Source organism: Mustela erminea, chromosome 21 (genome assembly GCF_009829155.1).
Source record: "Mustela erminea isolate mMusErm1 chromosome 21, mMusErm1.Pri, whole genome shotgun sequence".
NCBI lineage: Eukaryota > Metazoa > Chordata > Mammalia > Carnivora > Mustelidae > Mustela > Mustela erminea.
This window is the reverse complement of record NC_045634.1, coordinates 29,556,269-29,576,907: the sequence shown is the minus strand read 5'-3', so window position 1 is coordinate 29,576,907 and position 20,639 is coordinate 29,556,269. Positions and strand designations below refer to the sequence as shown.

At 38.3% G+C, this 20,639-nt stretch overlaps 1 long non-coding RNA gene across 2 annotated transcripts in view; it reads left to right on the top strand.

Annotated features, from left to right (window-relative positions):
- Positions 1-13,903: 13,903 nt before the first annotated feature.
- The window catches only part of LOC116581878, a 1,012,116-nt gene continuing 1,005,380 nt past the window's right edge, over positions 13,904-20,639 (top strand). For both annotated transcript variants that reach the window (XR_004282281.1, XR_004282280.1), the window contains exon 1: positions 13,904-14,247. This is a non-coding gene — a long non-coding RNA (uncharacterized LOC116581878). The remainder of the gene's footprint in view (positions 14,248-20,639) is intronic.

Sequence of the window (20,639 nt, the reverse complement as noted above, 5' to 3'; positions counted from 1 at the left end):
TATTACTTTGGGAATAATTAGCACGTAAATAGTATTTGGAGCCTTGAGTTTAGTTGACCTCATTAAGGGCGTGATATGGATGGAGGCCAGCAGTGATCAAGGGGTCGAGACCTAGGGATCACCAACAATGAGGAACTGAGGCCAGTGAGTCAGTTTCATCTATCACTTTCCTAATGTTTGCCGGTTTGATGAGGAAAGTTTTACTTTTCTATTCCGTTATCACTTTCTTTTTCTCTGCCCATGGATTAAAATCCATATGATTCAGGATATTTGAAAACAAGGTGCTGTCTCTTTCTTCTGCCAAGAGTCTATATTTTGTGGATAGATGCACCTGCCCCAATAAATAGAGATTCCTGACTGCTCTTACCTCTCTCTGCACTCCTACAGACATGTCTGCCAGATGACAGCTTTTAAGACCATTTACCTTCCCATCCATCTCTCCCACATGCCAGACTCTTGTGTTTTGCTGGGCAATGTGCTACTCAGAATTTCATCAACAGTTTGTCCCTTCTGTTAGAAACACCCTTGTTCCACAATCGTGTGACATATTCCTGGGCAGTCGCTCCTTATCTACTAGATTAATTCTCAGTTATGCATCTATGTCCGTGGCCATGTATGATGAGGTGCTCTTCACACATTGCTTTCTTATTCCCCTCATCTTGAGGCGTCTGTTTCAGATCAACTCTTTATTGTGTTAAGGGTCTTTTCTCAAGCCCTTTCTTCCTATGGGGCACATGCATGTTATGCTCTAATGATTTCCTGTATGGTATTTCCTTCTTTCTGATACATGAGTTCTCTCCTGACCAGGCACAGGAGCCTCTGGTTGCAGAGTTTTATGTGTCTGTAGATGTTCGTTCATTCTTGTCTTGCTCTCAGTGTTGCCCAAGACAACCCCACACACTAGTTTGTTTTACCTTCATAAGGAATCTGTACTTTCACCCTGTGCTTGTGTTGCTGCTGCTGCTGCTGTTGTTATTATTACTACTACTACTACTACTACTACTGCTGCTATTATTTATTATTATTATTATTATTATTATTATTATTATTTCATTCTCATCATTCAGGAAGTTTACAGGATATTCCAAGTGTGTGTCTTTTCCCATCAGTACAGTCTGGAACTCAGTGAGCTCTCTTAGTCTGGAGATGCAGGTCTCTTTCCATCACGGATGAATTACCTCCTGTTATTTAATTATTGCCTTTCTTCTATCTGTTCCATTTTATCTTTCTGAATGCCTTTCATTTTTATTATGGGTTCCCTGGATCTGTTGTACAGTCTTTTTATTATCCTTCAGGGTTCCGTCACCAGATGTTTTTGCCCTTTATCTTTCATGATCTGAATTTGGTCTCAAGGCTGATAGTCTCTCCTTGCAATCGCTTACTTAATTGTTTAATTGGAAAGATGTCTTGTGGACACCGACCATGTGGTGGTCTGTGCATACTACTGCTCTTGAGTTTCCACAACTGCTCCTATTTTTCTTTTGGGTTTTCATCTCACTTCTGTAGGAGCTATAGTTCAATGAGAATCATATGGTAGATCTGCTTTGTTGGCCTGTGGTAAGCTAAGTAATAACTCCCAAAAGTGTCCACATACTAATCTCAGGAATTTATGGATATGTGCCCCTACATGGCAAAGGGACTTTGCCTATATGATTAAGTTAAGGATCTTGAGATGAGATTATCTTGGATTTGCTGTCTGGGCAGCTAACTCCTAATGATTAGCAATGGCCCTTTTAAGAGGAAGGCTGAAGAGGTTAGTTAGAGAAAGCCAATGACAACACAAGCAGAAGGAGAGAAAGCAACATCAAGATCCAGAAATGGTAGAGGCTGGGTGGGGACTGAGACTTGAAGGTGTTAAGTGGCTGGCTTTGAAACTGGAGGAAGGGGCCATGAGTCAAGGAATGCAGATGACCTGGAGAAGCTGGAAAGAGCAAAGACACAGAAGCTACCCTGGATCTTCCAGCAGGAAGACAGCTCTACTGACCCCTTGATTTTTGTCCTATGAGACCCATTTCAGACTTCTGACTTTCAGAAATATACAATAGTAAGTTTGGGCTGTTTTAAGTCATTAAATTTGTCATCATTCGCTATAGTAGCAATCGTACAGGAATATAGACCCTCTCAACATGGGGCAATTTTGCTTTTCAGGGCACTGGGGTTCAGGTGTGGATCTGAATTTACATTTAGGGACACCAGCCACAAAGGGGACAGAATGTGGTGTAGTGAGCCAGGCATCAGTCCATGTCTGGGACAACTGGAGGACGCTCCTTTGTATCTGGCTTCTGTACACGTTCAGCTTCAAGAGAAAAGAGTAATCGCTCCATGGGTTCCAATCGAATTCATTCTTTTGATAAAAGACTCAACATATTATCAGGGGGCTAATGCTGGTCTTCCCCAGGGGATTTGAAAGTTTCCGCTTTATAAGCAAGTCCAAGAATGTGCCAATTATCAGGCCTTACCCTACATGTCTGATTTAGTCTCTCCTGTGGTTTCTTAATCCTCAGGGAATGACGCCACACACCCGTTTTCTCTTAGGATCCAAAAAATACTCCAGACCTGATTTCATTTAGTGGTGCATTACTTCTAGGAGGTCAGGAGAAATGAACCACTTGGAGTTAGGATTGAAGGAGAAGTAGTATTTGTTTTAGATAGTAAAATAAATTACAATATTATGTAATGACAAAAATATTAAAGCCGGGGTATAATGAATGTTAAGAGAAATTCAGATCAACTGAATCAAGTAGAAATACAGAAAAGATAAATTTCATTTAGAGTGTTTAAGTGACCTGCAAATCACTGAGATAATTCTAGGAAAAAATATATGCATTATATCCATACTGACATTATATGTCATAATAAACAAATATTTAAATGAAGAACAATGAACCTACAAAATTAATAGTAGAAAATTGGGAGGATCATATAGAATGCTAGAATAGAGAACCTTTCTAAGTGGGATACAATGTTTAAAAACCATAAGTGAAAATAATAAATTAGACTACATTTTTTAACAAAAAAATTTATATGGCAAAGAAGTCACCATAATCCTAGTTGAATATATAAACAATTTCTACTAATTTCTACTATATGAACAGTAGAAACTATATATAGTATATAGTTTATATAGTAGAAACTATCGTTTCTACTATATGAACAGTTTCTACTAAGAAAAAAACAACAGCCCAACTGGAAAAAAATGGGAATGGATATGAAAATATCAGTTTCAGCCCTACAAATGGACTTTAAAAGATGCAAATGATTGAACAGACTCTAATAAATTAATATCAAATTATAATGAATATTATTTTTACTTATTAAATTGTCAAAGATTAAAAAGTTTGCTAACACCTGTTTTGGCCAATGCACATTGCCTTCTGATTCTCAGATTTCCAATGGACAACTAAATGTGAGATAATAACAGATAGTAAACTAGGATTATTCATCTTTGTATTTTTTTTAAAAGATTTTATTTATTTATTTGAGAGAGAGAAAGAGCAGAAGCAGAGGGAGCAGCAGACATGGATGTAGATGTAGGCATAGAGATAGATGTATAAATAGATGTAGAGGTAGACATAGACGTAGATGTGGACGTAGACACAAAGGTAGACGTAGAGGTAGATGTAGAGATAGATGTAGAGGTAGAAGGAGGCTCCCTGCTGAGCCTGACATAGGGCTCCATCCCAGGACACTGGGATCACAACCTGAGCCAAAGGCAGACGCTTAACTGACTGAGGCACTCAGGTGTCCCTCATCCTTGTATTTCTAATGCTCAAGCCATTCTCTAACAAAATACAAAATCAATTTATACCTTAAAAAATGAATAAACTTGGCTTAAAAATCATGTTGCTGAGAATGAGTATTATATTTTATTGACTAAGGGTGGAACTATTCTAATACATTTATACAAATTTAATAAATAACTGAAAGTAGAGCTCTGCCAGTTAAAACTCTCCGTCAAAAATATAGTTAATTATACCAGCTATTCTGGAACATTCTAGCTAAGCAAGACGTTACTGTAACTATCCTTTGGTCTTTGAGAAATATATCAGATCACCTCAATGCAAAATACATTTTTTGTATTGTTCACTATTTTGACTTAAAGAGATTTTTTTTTCCTGAAGTGTAAAGATTTTCTTCTACTAGCAATATGTTTTCAAAATTGTATATACTAGTCACAATGATCAGCAATGTATAATTAACAAGTCACACAGCACACTATTAAGAAATTTATTGACAACGCTGACTATGTACTTACTTGAAGAAAATCTCTTTTCATGATCATCATTGAAATTCCAACAAATTGCTCCAGTAAATTATCTGAAATTCATAAATATTAAAAATTTTTATATATTGCTATGTTGTATAACAGAGTTTGTATTTACATTGCTGTGCATTAATATGTTTGTGAGTCTTGTTGCAACATAATTTTTTGAGATGAGCATATATAAAATAATTAAGTAAGATCTTAGATTCTTGCTCATACAGGAATGAGGAATGTCAAGAATTTATATATATACACATATAACATATATATAATTTAAATTTAATATAATATAAATACAACTTTATATTTATTTTTATGTATATATAAAAGAGATCTTACTTTTCATATAATCTTCTCTGCTGTGGACATAAGTTTCAATTAAAACTGTGAATGTTATTTTACAAAAATACAATGTGCTCAGATTGTAGATTTTATTAATTTTCATACACTTATAAAATGTCCGTGTGATGTAAAGTCCAGTCTTGGATTGTTTAAAAACACATACACTTCTTTCTCAAAATTATCGGGATAATCTTCAGGTATAATTAAAAATCATTAAAAAAAAAGACTATATTTTCTCTTTCTTGTAATTCACTGAAAGTAAACAACCTGAATGACACAAAAGTGTATATTGTATGGTAGATACGCTCCTGGTTAGAAAAGAGAGTGAGAGGATCGCTGTTATATTATGATCTCTTTCAAATATTCTGTCAATAACAGAAAATGAATGAATCTATTGTGTTAACACATATTCATTCGATAGGCAAACACTTGCATTAAATGCAAAGTACTTCTGTCATTGATATGCTTACCATTTTCTCCTAAATGACCTTGAAGCTTAATGAAATTCACATGAAAGATTTTACTGTGCGTGTTAAAAGAAAGCAGTTAAAAAGATTCCGATAGCTTTATAAAATTGAGTCTCATTTTGTTAAAAAAAAAAAAAAGTCCTCTGTTCTCATCTGTTGAGAAAGTAAACTGCTCCAACTCAAAGTAGTTTACAAGCAACTTTCATGGTCTTTGTTGTTACGTGGCAGTGTCTGCTAGATTGACAAGTGGTGCAGTGGTCTTTGAGGACTGATTTCTAAGGATATGAAGAGCGTGAACTTCATTCTTCTTAAATACCTTCTTAAATACAAGCTTCAAAACAAAGTCAACCATTGATCTAATCATTTAAAAAAAGAAGGTCTCAGTGTTTGACAATGGAAAACACTACAAAGAAGAAAACTTTCATTAATCTAGTTTATTGTTTTCATTTGACACAAGTAGAGGTACAGAGTTATAGAACAATGAGAAATGTGTATGCTCTGTTCAGCAGGTAAGTCTACATATAGTCACTAGTGGTTCAGATAAAAGGAATCTTTAGAGAGCCATATGCTGATATTTAGAAAGAAATCTATTAAATCTATTAACATCTCAAACTTTCCATGAGCTTTCAGAACATTTGCAGACTCTTGATTTGTGAATTCCCTATGTAACATGAAAATATGATTTCTTAGGGTTAGAAAAAGCTGTAGGCACAATAGCATACACAAAATAGTTTTTTTACAGACTTTGCTGTCTGCCCCTCGGGGCATCTCCTCCTGGGGCAACTCCCCTGGGGTACCGTTTCTAGTTGTGATTCCCAACAAGAAAAAAGACCATTTTATAGCTAATAAGAATAATCACATTTGTACAGAAACAGAAAGAAAGAAAGAAAGAAAGCTGCAAATGTAGACCTGGATTTTATATTTTATCCTATTCTGAAAATAGAGAAGACCCAATAAAGACGATTGTGAACTAACAATAATCGGGTGCTATTTATTTCAAAATGCAGAACTCTTCCTATAGAATCTTTTTTACATGAGTTATTTACTTGTGCTAACAGAGGTGTTTGAACCCATAAGACTTTCTAGGTTTCACAGTGCATAATGTAGAAAATGTGCAGAGTAATACTGTGCAGAGCCATATTGGAGCTTCAAGCAAAGAAAACTTAGTGATACTGACCTCTCTGTATTTTAATTTTGGGCATTTTGTTCATTATGGTTTTGAACTAATTATCATTTAAAAATATATATGATATTTAAAAAATAGCTAAATTGGACTACATCAAAATTAAACCTTTTATGCATCTAAGCACACTGAGTGAAAAGACAACCCACAGAATGGGAGAAAATTTTGCAAATCATATGTCTGTTAGGGGGTTAATATCCAGAATATATAAAGAACTCCTAGATTGAACGAAAAGTGAAACAAACAACCCAATTTTTAAAATAGGCAAAGACATTTCTTCAAAGAAGATACACAAATGATCATAAGTGCATGAAAGGTTGCTCAACATCAGTCATCTTTAGGAAAGTGCAAATCAAAATCACAATGATATATGATTTCACAACCGTTAGGATGTGGATAAAAAAAGAAAGGAAAGAAGGAAGGAAGGAAAGGAGGCAAACAAAATGTGTGGAGCAGGATGTGATACATTGGAGCTCACCCACCGCAAGCAGAAATGCAAAATGGGGCGCCTGGGTGGCTCAGTGGGCTAAAGCCTCTGCCTTGGGCTCAGGTCATGATCCCAGGGTCCTGGGATGGAGCCCCGCATCGGTCTCTCTGCTCGACAGGGAGTCCGCTTCCCCCTCTCTCTCTACCTGCCTCTCTGCCTACCTGTGACCTCTGTCTGTCAAATAAGTAAATAAAATCTTTAAAAAAAAGAAGGAAAGAAAGAAAGAAATGCACAAGGACTCATTTGCTGTGGAAAATAGGATGAAATTTCCTCAAAAAACATTGAACCTAGAATTACTGTAAGTAATTCCATCTCTAGGTCTATACCCCCAAAAATCTAAAGCAGGGACTTGAACTGATATTTGGGCATCCATGTCCATAGAAGTCTTATTCACAAAGGCCAAAAGGTGGAAGCAAACTGGTATCCACTGAGGGAGGAATGGATAAAGGAAATGAGATCTAGACATACAACAGAATATTATTCAGGATTAAAAAGGAATGAAATTCCAACGCATGCTACAACATGGGTGAACAATGAAGACGTTCTGCTGAGAGAAATAAGCCAGTCATGGAAGGAGAAAAAATATGATGCCACTTCTATGAATTTTCTAGAGCAGTCACATTCATAGGGACAGAGTGCCGTGGTGCCTGTCAGTGGCCAAAGAACAAGGGGACAGAGAGTCATTGTTTAGTGGGTACAGTTTTGAGAGATTAAGAAAGTTCTGGAGATGGATGGTGTCGATAGTTGCACAACGATGTGAATGTACCTCATTCCTCTGAACAGCACACTTAAAATCATCTAAATGATAGATCTTATGTATATTTTACTACAACTTTAAAATAGAGCATTTAAATATGATTTAATTCAAGTGTTGGGGTTTTCCCTTGCTGTACCCCACTCTACGTGTGCACCTAAGAGGAGAGTTTCACTGGACTCATTCTCCTGGCCCCACATATCTCAGTGGTTTTTTTTTTTCATAGAGTATAAAATAAAAATTCCTTATCTGTTTCCTTTTCCCCTAAACTTCTTGTGTGTTCTCTTATAGGACAGGTTAAAGTGGATTTCAGTTACTGGTTGAAAAGTCTACGGTGTTCCGGGGTAACATGTAACCACTGTGATATTCCCATTCTCTATTATATTTTGAAATCTCCCCTCCACTCTCATTCACAGCTGTCAAGATGATTTTAGTAGGACTATTTGGAATATTTGGAAGTCATATTTGGAAAAGTTACCCCAAAGAGTTCTGAGAAATTTCATCTCTTGAAAAGATATTGGTTAGTTCTTGGCACGATTAATATTAGTCTGTTGGATCCCTCTATCACTGAAGGAGAACATATTGAGATGGGCTCTATTTTTTGGTAAAAACAAAACCAAAATAAATCATTACATACAAGGAAAGTAATGTTTAAGTAACCTTTTTGATACATATAGTATTTCAAGTACTTTCGTGGAGCTCCCTATCAAAAAGAAAAATTATTTTCAAAGTATATAGATCCCTCCTTTTATGTTAAACATTCATGAGAGGATCAATTTGTAAATCGTTTTTGAGTGTACAGTACCTTTTAGGTGTCTTCCATGAAAACAAACAAACAATCAAAAAAACCCCAAACCACTAACTCCCTGAATTGTAAAATCAAGAATATCATCAATGCTTAAAACTTCTGATTTTCACTTCTATTTAATGCTAAGTTATCCCCAAATATAACATTCACAAAAAATCAGATTATAAAATGCAGATTTAAAGACCTGTGGAAATTTAAAGCATAAACTTTCTCTTCTCACTGGGGGAGTCTTTCCATAGACCATTTACATATGTTTGAAACTGAATCTTTTGCATTGTAAGCTCATTTTAACTATTTTTCTACTGTCCTCTCTCAAAATTTTGATCTTAACAGATACTTTTCATAAGCTATCATATTCATAGACCATTCTGAAATCAGAAGGCTCATATTCATTTTTCCTTTTTTAATAAGTGCTGTGGTAATATAATTGTTATCTCATAATAAATCATTGTGTTTTACATATTTCATTTAAATTAGTCTATTATTCCTTACTCATACACTCTGTACTAACAGTAAAATGAATTTTCCGCAAGCCATTCCCAGCTTTGTACAGAATACACTAAAATTAACTTAGAACATAGTTGAACATTTTTATTAATATGGAAAAAAAAATCAAAGCATAAACAGGGAAAATATCTCACAAGATTGACCAAGAATAAGAGCTGATTCATTTGGAATGTCAAAATGTTATAAATTTTATGTTCTTTATGATTCTGTATTTCATTTCTGTTAATTCTTTTCAAAACTGGATTTCCCTCAAAATAAAAGTTTCAATGAAATGAAATACCTTATTTTTGAAGATATGGTAGGATTTTGAAAAATATATCAGGGTTTTGCATAATAATGATGTATACAGGATTAAAAGAAGTCTTTTGTCTTTTTTTTTTTTTTTTTTATCCTACTATGTCCCAATTGTACAGCACTCCACTGCCCAGACCAAGGCCTTCCTGAATTGTATCTTTTTTCCTTTCATGTAGTCACTCAATAAGTATGTACTCGGCTGTGACCGGCACCCTGCTTAGAGCTGAAGATACATTCCTCTCCTGGAATATAGAGTCCAGAGTCAGAGAAAATGTGTCCATTAAATATCTCAGGTGTACGAACTGCCACGTTGTCCTGTATACTCCGCTGGAGAAGTAAAGGGACTCAGGACAAATAAAGGACATCCAGAATCAGTCGAGGAAGTATCTGTCACCCTTAGCATATGTCTTTGTGTGGAGCTGAACGATGAGTAAGAATTGCCTTAGGTGGGTGGCTGGAGAAATCGGCTGTGCTCCAAGCAGAGGGAACAGCATTGACAATGGTCCTGAGGAGGAAGGAAGAAGCTCAGTGAGAACCAAAGGAGGCTAAGTTGTGAGACAGGAAGGAAGGAGAAGATTAGTGAGGATGAGGCTAGTGTCTGGACACCTTGACTTTAGGGACGACTATAATTCACGAGCTCATATCCACAGGATTAAGCACAGTCACACTTGGCACACAGAGGAAGAGAAAAGGCACTGGCCTATCTGACAAATTAAGTTTCTCAATACCCAGAATTTCTATAACCTTAAATTTGCTAACAGCGAATCCACCGCTCTTCTTAGTCTCCATGGGAGATATAATTGCAGGACTTATCCAAAGACTCCCTGATCTTTGCCCCAAGGTCATCCTGAGTATAGCGATTAAAGATGCCAGAAGTAGGAAAAATGGCTGAGACCGGGGGGGCGGGGGGCTGGTGGAAACGCGGGGAAGAGAATCCTTCCTTTTCAACTTTGACAAGTGAGGAGAGCATAGGAAATATAAACCTGGATAGTTGGATAGAGCATCTTCTTTGCAATGTGCTAATAGGTGTCAAAGATGAGTTTATTATTTTAGACTTGAAAATTAACAATAATTATAAATGCTGGAGAATTTGAAAAGTGAGAGGTGCAGCACACTAAATATCAAGAATGCATTTTTAAGTGATTTTTGGTAGTCATTTGAAACACGCAAATACTTTAGTATTAGTCCTGAGTACTCAAAAAAAAAAAAAAAACCTACAGTGTTTATGTATTTTTTGCCACAAAATAGTCTTTTTCATACTTGAGCCTGAAATTGTATATCTGTAATCTAGGTGATCACATATTACAATGAGTCAGACTAGATGTTGATAATGTGTATGTGTTCATATACACATGTTCACACACACACACACACACACACAAACACAGATTATTGGTTGCAAATTACAAGTAGGGGGATTCTGGAAAAGGGGTGTTGCTGTTTGACTTGCTAATGCACAGTCACAAATTAAAAAAAGAACAAACTGGAACTAATATTTTCTCATCAAACCTGACTCAGTTTACCTCTTATGAAAAGAGAAAAGTGGGTGTCTTGATTGTGGAAGTGGGTTATTGGTCTGTTTTCACTCCCTTGTTTGATGTAATCAGTGATGACACAAGCAACCCATGGTCTAAGCAAACCTCCATAAATTCAGGATCTTCAGCAGAAATGTAAGAACAAGTTTTCTGAGGATTGCTGTTGATGGTCTGGTCAGAAACGAGGGATTCTGATCATTTTCATTCTCCCCGTCCCCCACCTGCTTCTTCCTATGCCAGCCCAGACCACCTCACGAGCTTCCTTCCCTCCTTGTTGGGTCTTTCAGCTCCTTTCTCCCTTCTGTACTTTCTTTCCCCCCCCCCCATTTCCTTACTTACAATAAGAAACTGAAGAACATTTTAAAATAAATGTAACCAATCCAAGAGTTATATATTTTTATATTCAATACATAACAATGGATTTTTTTTAGTATTTCTCAAAATACTCTTAAAACATTTTCTTTAATCTCTATGTAAGACTTACTATTATATTCCCTCTGAATCAGTGATCCTTAACAAATAAAAAGGTTACCCACTCCTATGTTTTTGTAATTTTAATTCACCCCACATATTTTTTTTTTTTTACATTCTATGAATCATGCCTTATGCTCTGGGTACAAACATTAATATAATATTTGAAACAGATGAATTTCATATAAAATAGACATTTTACAAATTCAGTAATTTACTGTGATGATTAATTTCGATTCCTGGTTTAATTCTTTGCTCCATCCAATATCTTGGACTATGATATTTGATGAATCGAGCATCAAGATCTTTCTTGCCACCAAATGTGAGTTGTTCCCGGGATAGTGAACATGGCCATCATAGTATAGACAGCAGCTCGCAGTGATTTTTGGACATCAGAGAGAAGCACACCAGGAGCAAGTCTATGTAGAAAGGGTAAGGAGAGGGGATACCTGGGAATGACTGAATTTCCTGGACAAATTTTGGAAAAATGATACCATTCTAATTGTTGTTCAGATAACGGTTTAAAAAAAAAGATCTATGCAGAAGAAGTTGTATGCAAAGCTCCACTGAAGTATCAATGTAGGATAAGTGTTCCCTATATCTGAAGCTGGCTACCTCTGGAGCAGGGGAGAATCCTGGAGAAATACCAATGCTTGCAAAGTCCTAGGTTTAAAATTATACGTTGTCCTTTCAGGATGTGAGTAAAAATCTTAACTACCTTCCTGGCACAGATGCCATCAGAAACCCACACATGCTCAAGACCAGGACTCAGCGGATCAGTGAGCCACTTTCCTGCTTTGGGGAGATTCTCTTGAGATTGTTCCATTCAGTAGGAGGGTCTTCAATTCAACTACCAAAGGCCCTTTTACTCAGTAGTAGGATGGGGCTTCTTGAACAAGGGAAGTTAGAGATACATATATTGAGACTTTTCTTTTGTACTCTTTGACATGGCAAGTGTACATTACGGATGGAGCAAGAGAACAACATCATGCTGAAAAGAGGAGTATGGTTGTTTTTTTTTTTCCAGTTTTTCCCATTTCAGAACCTCACCTGTGCCTTGCCCCCTGGGGGGCTTACTCCAGATGTCCATGAAAATGTAAAGTAGTTACGTAAAATGTCAGCTCTTTCAGAGTACTTTTACACATAACAGGGAATTTCTGAGAAAAGATCTAAAACATTAAGGAATGGGTATCTTATATAGGCATTTCAGAGTAATTGGATGATATTCTTGGCCAGAAAAGAAAGCAAAAAAAAAAAATTAATAATAATAATAGTAAGTTACACCCTAAGAGATAATGGTAAGCACCCTGGTTTCACAGTGTTTCTATATCTGGAGTCCCATTAAAAAAAAAAAAAAAAAAAAAAAAAAAAAAAGCCAGAGACTGTGGAGGACACATCGCTAAAGAGAGGAACCTTGTTTCAGAATCCCAAGTGGTGAGATTTGCATTCTAGCCTTTGGGATAAAGCTTAGTTTACAGGCTGCGTTTATTTATCTAGCTCTATGCCAGAATTATTTTCTTTTGATTTTTTTCCCCCTTTTTCCATGACTGAACTCACGAACCCTTTAAAAATAAAAATGAAAATAAAAATAAAAAACAAAAAGGTTTACCTAATGGGAAGCCTGGAAGGGGTTTGCGTTGGAGAGGCTTCTCCGAAGTAGGGTCGGGAAGATGCCCGTGGCAGAGCGATTTCATGCAATCAGAAATGGGCTCTTTCCAGCCCAGCTCTCAGGTTGAATGGGGTGAGGAAGGGCGGCCGGCTTTAAGGTCATCTCTCCTGCAGGTTTGGGAACCAGACAGACTGTCCCCGAGAGACGGTGGCACCAGCGGTCAGTTGACGCTTGAGAGCTCATTTTGGGGTGAACGGTAGCAGCAAAGACCCTGGCGCTCGGCAGCTTGCGGGCGGGTAGGGAGCCCGCAGGATTCCCCCCTGCGCCCGGAGGCTGCGGTCTGGAGGCACCTACTGCATTTCCTACCAGGGCGAAGCCCGCCCAGGCGCGGCGCTCGCTGCTGCACCGCGGTGGATGCACCTTTCCGGAGCGCCCGGGAAAGGAGGGGTGGGGAGCGGGGGAAGCCCCACTGCGTAGCACTTCAACCCCCATTTAAAAAAGAAGAAGAAGAAGAAAAAAAAAAAAACCAAAAAGCAAACTCGCGTCTCCCCTGGCTAAGCGGTGGCGGTGCGCATCGGGGCGTCCCCGAGGGGCGAGGGCAGGGAGCAGGGAGGGCCGCGAAGGGAGTGAGCCTTCCGGCCTGCGGGGCGCAGGAAGCCGCCGGGGCTCGGAGCGCAGAGGCAGCCGCCCCCTCGCCCAGGGCCGCGGCCCGGCGCGGAGGTCGCCGCGCAGGATTCGGCCGCTTCTCCCTCGCCGCAGCCCGTCGGCTGCGCGCCGCCCGGTCCCCGGGGCCGGAGCGTCCAGTCCTCGCCTCCACTGCCTCTCGCTCTCCCCCACCCCAACCAAGCCCTGCAGGCCGCCCTGGCGTCCTCTCCCGCCCCGGCCCCGCCCGGCTCCCGGGTCCCTCCGCCGAGGCTCCCCGCGCCCCCGCCGGGCGCGCACCCACCCGGGGCCGCCGCAGCCTCCGCCAGCCGCGCGCAGCCCCGCCACGCTGCAGCTGGAGCGCCGGCGGCCGGCCACGCAGATTGGGGGGAGGAGAAGCAGGGGAGGGGCGGGGAGGGGAGGGCGGGAGGCGCGCGGAGGAGGACGGAGCGAGGAGGAGGAAATAAATAAATAAAACAATAACCTCCGCGCCAATAAGAGCGAGGGAGAGAGAAAGACGCGGCCAGAGAGCCACCGGCGCCTGTTCGCGCGCCTCTGAGAGGTTCTCCTTGCGCGCGCGTGTGTGTGCGTGAGTGTGTATTTGCTGGGACTCGAGCTGGAAAGTTCAAACTAAACGTGTTGCTCTCGCCGGCTGCCGAGGCCGCGGACGACGCTGCCCAACTTCTCTGCGCCAAGTGACTGGCGTTGCCCAGCGCCCTTGGCGCGGCGGCGGCCGCTCGGCCCTGCGCCCGGGCGCGGCGGCGGCGGCGGCGGCGGCGGCTCCGCGCACCCCGGGAGGGAGCCCGCGGCCGGGGCTGGACGCTCGGGCCGCCACCTCCAGCGACGCTCGCTCCTCGGCCCCCGCGCCTGGCGACCGCAGAAAGGTACGTGGCGCTTCCATGCACGGCTTCCCCCCGAAGACTCCCCGCGCGTATTTCTGGCCGCCTGGCTTCCTGCCTTCCCAGGAGCGGTCATCATCTGTCAAACTTTACCTCCGCCACGCACTTGCCCGTGGCGGTGGCAGCCGCCCTCGTCGGCAGCGTGGGCACCGCTTGCCGGTGGGAACCGAGCGGGGGCTCGGGGCGGGGGGCAGGATCCGCGGCTAGCGGTGCTTCCCATCTGGCTTAACCCCGCGTTTCCGAGTAAGTCGCAGGTCTTACCTTCCGGGGGTGCCCTTTATTAGGATGTTCCCTGCGATGCTGGTAATGGTTTTCCTTGGCCTTTCTGCACGGAAGGACGTACAAGTTTGCAGAAAAAGGTAGCTGTAGAGCAAGGGAAGTTTGCAGCCACTCGCCTCCGAGAGAGGAGTAACCCTTTCTTTGCAGCAGCAGCCACGGTGTTGAACGGCGGCGGCGGCAGCGGCGGCGGGGACAGCGGCCTGGCCGGTGGCGGCCACTGCATATTGTCCCGTCTGTGACTAGGAGCAGGAGGGAAAGCGCGGCCGCCTGGTCCGAGAGCGCGGCACGGGAGCTGCCCGCAAAGATGCTGCGGAGGAAAAAGCTAAGGGCTCCTAATCGCTTGGTAAATCATGTCTGGAGAGGCATTCCTTTCTTTTGTGGTATTTCTGTGCTTCACTGGTGGAAGTGCTTTAAAAATCTTCTTAAAACTTTTGTGCGTAGAATTTTCGGATGGAGTTTGGGTGAACGATTATAGGACCTCTAGGGTTCGTGTCAAATTCCGTCCGGTTGGAGCAGTGCACAGACCTGCAGCGAAGAGCCTAGTTCCTTCTTGTTTGTATTCCATCAACTACTGTGAAGCGTATCTTCTCTGCCTTCGTATTTTAGGGACGATTGTGCATTCTTATTAATTTATTATTATAATTGCTGTCATTATTATTTTCCAGTGAAGTGAGAACTCTAAGTGGAACAAGAATTAAAAAGTCACAGTAAGTTTCTCAAGCAATGTGCTTGAGCCTTTGGAAGCCACCTGCTGAATTAGTTCATATTACTTTTTAGAGGTTGCCACTTGGTGCAGGAGATGTAGGCATATCCAGCAGATGGAGCAGTGGAAGACTGTACTAGAACCTATCTAGCACTCATTTATCCCGATTCCATCACGATGATATGAAAAAAAAAAAAAAAGTATATGGAGCTCATTTTAGGAGCGACACTGGATTTTCTGTCCTATTTAAAAAAAGAATCATGCCAGCTGAAATACAGTGGGAATCTATTTGTAGAAACCTCAGTTCTTTAAGCTTTTTTTCTTCCATAAAGCTCTTCTTAAAAATAGCTTCTTGTACAGATGAGAGTATAATATGATTAATTTATGTCAGAAATGTCAATTGGAAACTGCATTCTGCCATAATTAAAGCGTAACTATTGTGTTTATAATTTAAAAGATCACATAAACTTGTATTTAAAAGTGAGTAAACATCAATTTGAATACTTCAGAGTAATTTGAGTGAAACTGGGTTTGTGTTTTCCAGAGAAGATAGGGAGATACAGTTATTTCTTGGAGAAGTCTACTGTAGCTGAAATCCAATGGGAAAAGTTGATAAAACTTTTTAGTAATTCTGATGAATTGCTCATTGTCCTTCCCAGTAATGAATGGGGTGAATTTTGGAATTGCTCTTACCTGAGCACATAGGCATACATTCAGGTAAAAAGGTAAAAATCTTCAGAAGCTACCTGTATCTCTACATTGGTAATTATGGCAACAATAGCGATGTGGAGAGATAATCTGCCTTTTCATATAAAGTTAAAACCGTAACAGTCACAGATCTGACAGTATAACTTTCAAGCAAAGAGAGAAAAATAGGCTGCCCATTTTACAGACAGAGCAGCAAAGGCTTACCTAAATTCAGTTTTTAGTTGCACTGTTTCGGAAAAGAGCTGGTTCTTGAATTTATTCTGCCCATGTTCAGTCTCTGCTTTTTCACTGTGATTTGCTGTAGATTTTACTGTGGGGTAGAACTATGCTTAACTAGTCTGGAAGACTCCGATTAGGTCTTATTTTAATATCACTGTATAGCAATTTAAACATTTTAAGGGACTTTGAGACAGGCAGATGCTTTTGCAAAGGGTAGTACCAGGAATCATTCTAACAAAACATGCTTTCTGTTGAGTGTGCATGTTTATGACATATATGTTATGATGTCTCAATCATCAGGTCCTGTCTTTAGGAAAGTACTTAACTGTGCATTCTAAAACTGCATTTCCTTTATATTCACATAATACTAAGGAAGGCTTGGAACTCTCCATGTTGTAAAATAATATAGTTATCTTTGTGAGGGAACTGATTTTTATCCTGCCTGTTGCCACACAGATTAAATTACTGGGGGTTTTAAAAATGTCACATTCCATACCCCTTCACACATGCAAAACCAAAAGGATTTCACTGTAAAATCCTGAAAGTTTGAGGTCGTGCTTCAATGTTCAAAAATATAAGAAATAGACATTTACTAATTCCTTCTTGTTAAGCATATTAAATTCCTTTTGCATGGTAACATTGATAATTTAAAGTCAGCTTGGAACAACAAAGTTAATTTAGTAAAATAGGTTAGAAGTGAGTATAGTGTGGTCATTGCTTACGTAATACATACATTTCCAAAGAAAACCAAATGTATTTGTTTCTTCTTGTAAACTCAGGCTCTCTATGTGTTCATATCTATAAATTCATATGCAGACAGTTCTTTATATTCATGTATAGATAAATTGAATTTTGGAACTTTAAAAAAGTACTCAAGTCCCTCTGCATACATTAGTGAGCTTTCTCAGTTGTTTACTGGCCAGCAGGATGATGTAACACACTCCCGAAGTTGGGTTCAAGGGGGGAAGCATTGGCTAGGTAGATAGCATTCGGACTCTTGGTAATGACAGTGGTTGTGTGCTCTATTGGTGGATTTGGGGAAACATTTAATCATTAACTTTTTGATTCTTATTTCAAAAGCTATGGGGTCAAAATTCTGCTCTTTAAAAGAATCTACTAAATAGTGTGTCTATCTTTAACCTAAGCTTTAGGGTAATAGGTGAAGGTTGGCAACCACTAAGTGTTTGTACTGGTTGTTACAGTATTTTCATCCACGTGTTGTATTATTCTTACCTTCATCCATTTCTTCAGGACTCATTTTGTTGTAGCTCTATGAGGTGGTGGTCTTCCAACGGTATAAAATATAGCAATTAGGTTTTGCCTTACATGTAGTTTAAGTAAATTAAGCTTTCAAAAACATATAGAGGTATTGAGAGTTTATGAAGAAGCTGTGAGTATTGTTTTTTTTTTTTTTCTCCATTAAATTATCCTCTAAGAGAGAGAATAGGTTTATCAGTCAGTGGAGATCAAATGCAAGATGAAACCATTTTATCCTTTAATTTCTGTGTTGTCACTAGCCCGTTTGACTTCACCTGTAATGTAATGTAAAGTACGATTGAATATGACTTCCACTTATACTTTCTAGAAAATGCATATATATTTGAAGCTAGGTTTTCTGGGGGGCACCATTAGTTCTGAATGAAAAGAGTCTTAAGCAAGACTCTAAGAAAACAATTCTAATATAAGAAAAAAGAATGACTCTGAATAAGCACAGAAGCTACAAATTTATCTTGAAATACAAGTCTGAGCAGCAATGATGAGGGTCTCAAAATATATTTGGAATGATATTTCCACCTTTGACTATGACTCTAATTTAATGGCGTTAATGATGTATTAGATGCATATACCTTTATATTTAAGGAGCTTATAATATTGACATTTGAGGATAGATTTTGTTTCATTGGTTATCCAAAAGTCTTTTTTACTTTAGATGATTTCCTCTATCTGATTGCGTAGGGCATTCATTACTAGTTCTCCCATATGGCTTTAGAGATATTTGGTCATAGAATTACATTTGGGTAAGCCACCCTACTCTTCACTCAACTACCATAATATTTGAGATTAATCTCTTAAGTGTAGCATATTATATCGATTATTTATGATGTTATTTAAAGGTTAAAACTGTTGGATAAGACAAATGCAGGTGTTTCTTTGTAATGCTCGAAAACTATCTCCCACATTTTTATAGAACTTCTATTTAGAAATTTTAATGAAACAGTTGGATGGGCCAAAAATTAGTATCAAATCAGTGAAAAATTAGGGCTTTAGCAGAATCACTTATAAATTATTATAATAAGCTACTTTTCTAGTTATTTTTTTCAAGAGGTAGGAGATTTAAAGGGATGGAGAGAGGCATAATTAGAATATAGAGAGCATAATCACGAAAAAATTCACTACCTGATATTATTAGAAGAAAACAGGGGTCTAGTATTTATATTTTGATAGAATATATATTAGGATAAATGTGATTTTGATTGCTTTACAGTGCCCCCATGCTCAAAATGATTTTTTTTTTCCTAATATGAAAATTTTAAAGGTTTGGAAATATTTGATCGATTTCAGAACTTTGTCCAAAACTAAAGGCAACTCTAATATACTTTTAACACACAGAATGAGAATTATTACTTCTTTGCTCGTAATTTTAATCAAAATAGAATCGTATTGCAGCTCTGTTCAACTCTCTGTATTTAGTAACATACAAGGTGTTTAGGAATCGGCTGGTCTTTTACTGGACTTTTGTAATAACTATTGATTATCATTATTTTATGACAGTGATCTTTGATGCTAACGTCAGGTTTAGAACATTCTCATGCAAAACAGACAATCTGAAAAAAAATGTTCTGAGGCTATAGAACTCATTTAACTGGTTCTCCCAGTCAGGTGGGCATGGAAGAACAGAAAACCTGCATTCCCCAGCCGCAGTTCCGGGAGGGTGGGATCAGGGTAAGTGAGGACACCTGCTTCCAACCAGGGCTGTTTGCTTCGCAGGCTCCAGAACAAGTTTGTTAAATAAACTTGATTTTTACATTTGTTAAACCAAGGTTTATCTAATGAGAACTAATTATGGTTACAAATATCAATTCATCAGTAGAGTGTATCAATACTTAATATTTTTGTGTTATAGTCCAATCAGTTTTTCATTAAGTGTTAATTAAAGCAAAATTTATCCGCAATACTTTTTAAAAATGAAAAGTATTTTGGCAGTTACATGGTATATCAGCATGGACTGGTTTTAGATAAGTAGAAGTTGTTAATGGAGTTTTCGGGGTTTAGTTCTATTATTTGGAAGATAAATATTTCTAGGTTTAAGCTGTGATTATACACAGAATTAACATCAGCATAAACAAGCACACCTATATTTCAGCAAATATGACAACTGGAAATGACAAATGGGTCTCTGTGTTTGTGTGTGTTTGTGTTTTAATTTTCTGTGTTAATTAGTATGTACTGTCAGTAGAATAGGATATCCTGAAAGCATAATGGTATCCTATTGAACATAGATTTTAAAAGTTAAGTGGTTACATTACTGAAAAATAAATATGTCAATTTGCTTTCTGTTCCTTAGCTTTTTTCCCAAAGAGTATTTACCTAAATTTAGAGAGTATCCACAAGCTTGATAAAAAATATTTAAAGGATAAGTATCAAATTAAATGCTTTATAAATATTAGGCTCTTCTTATCTTAGTTTTGTTCTAGCATCAAATTAAAAATAAAATAGAACAGTTCATATATATATGTATTATATACATATATATTTTCATTTAAATAGGTATATGACAATCCAACAGCATAACAACAGGATAATATTTGTTTTGTGATAGGATGTATTGTAATTTCTTTTCTGCTTTCTTATACATTTGTTATTTTTTAAAAATATCATGTGATATATAGAGATTTCTTACCTAAAGTAATTTTGTTCTATGTTTACATCACATACAATAAAATACCTTGCATTCTTATGTGTGATACATGTAGATATTGAGTTACAAAATACAAAAATTATATTTTGTATGTATCATTATTTATACTGACGGTCTTTGCTAAAAGATCTAAGAACTGTTTATCACTGTGAAGTTCCTTATTCATATATTTCACAATACTTTTACATACAAGTCAATGTTCTGCTTATTAAATTGAAAGTATAGTTGATAATATTTTAGCTATTGCCAACTTCATTTTACTTTGACTCAAAAATACATTAAAAGTATTAACAGCCTTAAAATATATTTTTTCTAAAGTTAATTGTATAAATCTAATTTGCTACTCATTTCTTCAAAATTGTATTGGTAGCTAAGGGCTCAAACTACAAGTTTATTAATTTTAAAGTAATTATGGTCCAATGGTATTTCTTTTCTGCCTATAGTGTTTATCTTTTAGAAATCTAGTAATAATTTTTAAATAAAATATTGTCCCTTATTAATAAGCTTATGAGACATATTACACTTTTTAAGATTTTGCTTTTAAAACAG